This window comes from Dama dama, chromosome 25 (assembly GCF_033118175.1).
Source record: "Dama dama isolate Ldn47 chromosome 25, ASM3311817v1, whole genome shotgun sequence".
Taxonomy (NCBI): domain Eukaryota; kingdom Metazoa; phylum Chordata; class Mammalia; order Artiodactyla; family Cervidae; genus Dama; species Dama dama.
The window spans coordinates 18144280-18149925 of NC_083705.1; the positions used below are offsets into that span (position 1 = coordinate 18144280).

Consider the following 5646-nt stretch of genomic DNA (forward strand, 5'->3'; position numbering starts at 1 on the left):
TGGAGGGGTGGGTAAAGGTTGTTGGTTTAAGTCTTATCTTTAAAGCAAAAACAAGATATACAACGTATAAAAGTAACAACCTGGTCACTTACTGTAGCCACAGAGCTCTACTACCATCAAGCTGGAGAGAAAATGTCAAGATTCAGATTGTTGTTTCTCAACAAAATGAATCTTTCTAATGACTTGAACCGCAAGATAAAGGATTCCAAGAATAGAGTCATTTTAGTAAAGTACTTGGAGAAGGCAATGGCAACCCACTCCAGTACTCTTGCCTGGAGAATCCCAGGGACGGGGGAGCCTGGTGGGCTGCCGTCCATGGGGTCGCACAGAGTCAGATACGACTGAAGCGACTTAGCAGCAGCAGCAGCAACAGTAAAGTACTATCCTGAACAAACTATATTTTATAATGAAAACAAAAGGAAAGAAAACTAAGGACTCTACACCTATATTCGGCTTACAGTGTTTGAGTTTGGGGAGCGCCTGTATAATGGAGGCAGAATTCAAATATGAATTTATGCCAATCAAATGTCAAATTTTCACTATAGCTTTCCTAAAAAAGTGTTTTTCCCCAATATCTATTAATCACAAAGAAACATAAGCTGTGATGATACAGTTCAGAAAATAAAAACATAGAAACTAATGACATTATTATGACCAAGATGTTTGGTAAACAGTGAATTATGAATTTGGGATTATGGGGAAAAGGCTTTTAAACAACCCTTCGGACTTCGAAGAGTCTCTTCAGGTAGTAGATCTGTCCCAGTGTCATGGCAACTAGAACAAGAGCTTCAAAGAAGGACCAAAGGACCACTCTGCTGTTTGTGTTGTCATTGATTGCTCTGCTATTCTCTCTCCAACTTCCATGTATTCCTGTTCACGCTTCACAGCTGTGATCGCCACTGCGAGCTCATTAATCCTTTCTTCTAGCTTGTTCTGGTGAGCTGCTTTTCCATATCTTGTCCTTTGGGGGCTTCCCCGATATCACTGGTGAACATCACTATCTTTGGAGTCATGGTAGACATCTTATTGCTAAAACAAAACTTGTGTGTTCCATCCGTGTGAGCAGCAAATGTGGACTCCCGGCCTCCTTTAGAAATTCCTTTAATATCAGGTCCTGTAATCTCCACGTCGATGTCCAGGAAGCCGCCCTCGGCCGCCTCGAAGATGAGGCCCATCTTGGTGCCCGAGGTGACCCGCTCGAACGAAGAAGCATTCCTCTGCATGCGCCTCAATGCTGATGATGTAGCTCGAGGCCGTGGCCAGGAGGGCGGCCAAGAGCACCAGCGGCTCAGCAAAGCGTCACCACGGTGGGGCTGGGGCCGAAGCCAGGACCGGGACTGCGGCCTCCGGAGCCGCTCAAGATTAGAAAGGTTCAACGTTAGACGGTCAACGTAAGAATTTCGAGGGGCCCATTCAGTCCACTGAAACTCCGTATATAATTATGCATTATGTACAAAAGAAATTAGAATACTAGAACTAGAGAAAGTAAAGGAATTTCCAGTAACAAAAATCGCCAGCTGAAACATCTGGATGAAAAGTTAAAAACCTGGAGAAGGAAATGGCAACCCACTCCAGCATTCTTGCCTGGAGAATCCCATCAACAGAGGAGCCTGGTGGGCTACAGTCCATGGGGTCGCGAAAAGTCAGACACAACTGAGCGACTTCACTTTCTTTCGCTTTCCTGTGCTATCCAGTAGGACCTTGTTATTTGTCCATCCTGTATATAATAGTTTGCCTCTGCCAACCCCAAACTCCCAGTCTATCCCTCTCCTTCCCCTCCCCCCTTGGCAACCCCAAAGTCTGATCTCGTGTCCGTGAGTCTTAGAACAAGACGGCTTTGAGTGGACCATCCTGAGTAAGTTTTTCAGCCTGAGATTGAATGTGTCTGCCAGACTGGCCGGGCACATACAAAATCTGCCTGAAGATTTAAAGGTATGCAGGCCATGTGACGTGAGAGCAGCAAACTGAGGCGCATGAGGGACTTTTCTCTCCAGCATGATTTCTGGCTCCTTTATACTCAGTTTTTATACTGAACAAGTGTGCTTTCATTCTTTGAAACTTAGAGGCTTTTCTTAAGGATTGCTAAGGGATGCCCCCAAAATTATTATCATCACCACTGCTAAAGTTATAGTCACGGATTATAGTCAAATTTAATCTTTAATTTCACGGAATAGTCATCTTTTGCCTGATTTCTTTGATTGTTTTGTCTTTTATTTTTCAATGGCAGGAAAAAAATTGTTTTCTTTTTTTTAAATTAAAATAAATCTGTATTAGTGTGTGAACTATCAGAGAATGTCTAACTGACTGAAGTCTGGGAGCTCCCCTGGTTTAAAGACACACAGAATTTCAATTGTGTTTTCTTTTCTGAATTTGTCTTTCCTGTATCCTGAGATTATTTTTGAAATGTGTTTCAAGTCATCAAAAATATACTTCTAAAGCTTTGATCAAAACTTGCCAAGATTAGGACACATAGGAGTCTATTAAGAGTTAACACAGGCTAGAATGAATACATAAAGGATGGAGTGATTTTATTAGGAAAGTGAGCAGAGAGAAGTCTTCTTGGGATCAGTAAGAAGCTACGTTGTATATTTAACAAAAATAAAAGGAGAAAGACTTCCCTGGTGGTCCAGTGGTTAAGATTCCATACTTCCCCTGTAGGAAGTGTGGGTTCAATCCTTAGTCAGGGAGCTTGGGTCCCACATGCTGTGTGGCATGGCCAATAAAATAAAACTTTAAAAAAGAGATACAAATGTGATTGTACTAAAAATAAAAAAATAAAAGGAAACTTCTCTTAGAAGTATGCAGTAGTAATTTTTAAAAGCATTTATTTGTTTATCTGCGCTGGGTCTTAGTTGCAGCATGTGGGGTCTTTAGTTGTAGCATGGAAACTCTTAGTTGCCTCCTGTGGGATCGAGTTCCCTGACTGGAGATTGAAACTGGACCCCTGCATTGGGAGCACTGAATCTTAGCCACTGGACCACCAAGGGAAGTACCTGTAGTAGTAATTGTATGCCTTGTAAATAAATATTGGTTCACAAGGGGAAAAAAAGAAAAGTTAAAAATCACCCAAAGTTAAAAAAAAAGTTAAAAGTTTTTTAAAAAGTTAAAAAAGTTAAAAACCAGCAAGCCACCGCTTGGTGGCCGTTAGAACACCGCAGTTGCCCCTTGAAAAGGTAAGCCCCCGGACAACGTGCAGTGCTATCTTTCTGCGGCAGAGGGCAGCAGAGGACCAGGCTCCTCAGTGCCCGCTCCAGGGCTTGAGAACAGGGCCGCTCAAACCATGCCCCCATTTCAAGACCACAGTGCAAAGTGACGAGCGGGTCCATGGTGAGGCCAAAGACTTCTATGACCCCAAAGAGCGGCCCTGCCCCCTGTCCTGCCTATATGCGTCAGACTACAGAGCCAGAGCCAGTGAAAGCAAGATCATCAAGCCCTGCTAAACGCTGTAGGTCTGGAAACTGTGACTATGAAGGCTCTTGGGAATAGGGGTTATGAAGATAAATCTGCCCGCAGCACTGCCTTCTTTATACTTGAGAGTGGTGCCTTTATTTCTCTCTCAGCACACAAGGTCTCAGGTCTTTTTCCTTAGATTATCTCTGAAGGAGTTCAGAGTATGCCACCCCAAAATATGCCTCTATAACAAGGATTGTTTTGAGCTGAAGACAACTGAGAAGAAACAGACTTGAGAAATAAAATCTCAGCCCTCCCTCTCTTTCTGCCAGGAAGTGCAGGACAATTCTTAATCACTGGAGACAATTCCAGATTCACCTCAGAGACAGCTCCAGTGGCAGCTACATAACAAACCGCATGAAAACAGCCCTCATCTTCCATTAGTTTCCCCTACATATTCACCTGCCTACAATTTGCTGCACCAAATGCCACTTTCTGAAAGCGAAGGTGCCACTTTTCAGCTTTTCACATGTCTGGTTTTGCACCGTCAGAGATTTGCCTGCAATGGATAACTCAGTGTTTTTGGAACTATTTAGATTGGATAGAAATCTGCCATTGCATTGCTACCTGTTTTCCTCGGCCCAGATTATCAAGTGTATGTCTGTTTAGCTATATTCAAACAGCTACAACAAGACATTCTACAGCACACTCAGACTCAAAATCTGCCAGTTTTCCTAAAAGAAGCAGCGATGCATGGGTCTCGAATGAGCGACTACTTTGGATACATGGAAATTTTGGAACAAAACTACCGACCAGTGTTACTGAGAGTCATGCGGAACATTAGAGGGCAAAGTACATAGACCATGGAACACACAGTTTATTTTTATGTTTTATTTCTTTTTAAAGGAGACAAGGATTTGATTATTTTCTGTGTCCATAACAACATATGCTTTGTGAATACACAATATTATAGATCAGTACTGAGAGGTTTTGAATACAATAATATATTCAAGCAGGTATCAGCTCACTTGAAGTGAATTCATTTTTGTCAGTTTGTTGTTGTGTAAGGTTGTTTTGGGCTTCCCTGGTGACTCAAATGGTGAAGAGTCTGCCTGCAATGCAGGAGACCCAGGTTCCATCCCTGGGTCAGGGAGATCCCCTGGAGACGGGAATGGCAACCCACTCCAGTATTCTTGCCTGGAGAATTCCGTGGACAGAGGAGCCTGGCAGGCTTCACTCCACGGGGTTGCAAAGAGGTGGACATGACTGAGCAACTAACACACAAGAAGCACAAAGTCCCTTTCCTTTATTTGTTGCTTCTCCACAAATAGACTGTTCTTTTGTTAAGGTGCTAATATGGGCCCAAGCTCTAACCCCTATCAGTTGCTCTTCACTGAGTTTTCCCCTCTGCGTACTCAGATGCACACATTAACAAACTTCTGATTGTTTCTCTCCTGTTAATCTCTCTTTGACTATCTAATTTGCAGCACCCCAGTCAATAAACCTCACATGGGTACAGGAAAAGTTCTTTTTTTCCTTCCTTGCATCTCCTTCCCATCCTTCGTGTCCCTCGTGCTAAACAAAGTAATTATTATCACCATCCCTCTCTTAACTTTCCAGCCAAGAACTGGTGCCCCTGCCTTCAGGGTAGGCACGTGGTTCCTGAACAGGCCTGGATAATCTGAGTGGAGGGTGCTGGGGCAGAAGGGGGGTCTCTATGGGGCTGTCTGTACATGGGAGGGTAGAGCGGTGTCCACAAAACTGCCTGTTTCTCAACGTTGAGTTCTTCTTTAATCCCTCTCTCATGTCGTTCATTTTACTTTTAAAAGTTACTATTCACTTTTAATTATACAAATAAGCACAAATACAGTCCCAAAGTAAAAATATTAAATGACACTTAGAGCTAACTCTTTCCCAGAACCTCTAAATCCCAATCTCTTCACAGAAATAACCATCACTGCCAATTTGGCTTGAATATTATAGGCATGTTTCTATGCTTGGGTTTCACACATACTTATCAAAGAATATAGTTTGATTTTGTCATCACTGATCATTTTTACTTTACAGAAATTACATCAGATTATACCCACTGAACTGTGACTTTTCTTTTGTTCACTCAACAATAGATTTCTGATACTGTTCATGCAACTTTAGAGACCCTTAGGTCTACCTCATACTCAGCATATGTTGTGTAACATTCCCTATATGTTCGCATTGTTAATTTAAGCACTCCGATAATGATGGATAAGTTCTCTC

At 42.6% G+C, this 5646-nt stretch overlaps 1 pseudogene; it reads right to left on the bottom strand.

Moving 5' to 3' along the window:
* Positions 1-573: 573 nt before the first annotated feature.
* Positions 574-3326, bottom strand: LOC133046469 (transmembrane emp24 domain-containing protein 2-like; annotated as a pseudogene).
* Positions 3327-5646: the final 2320 nt, after the last annotated feature.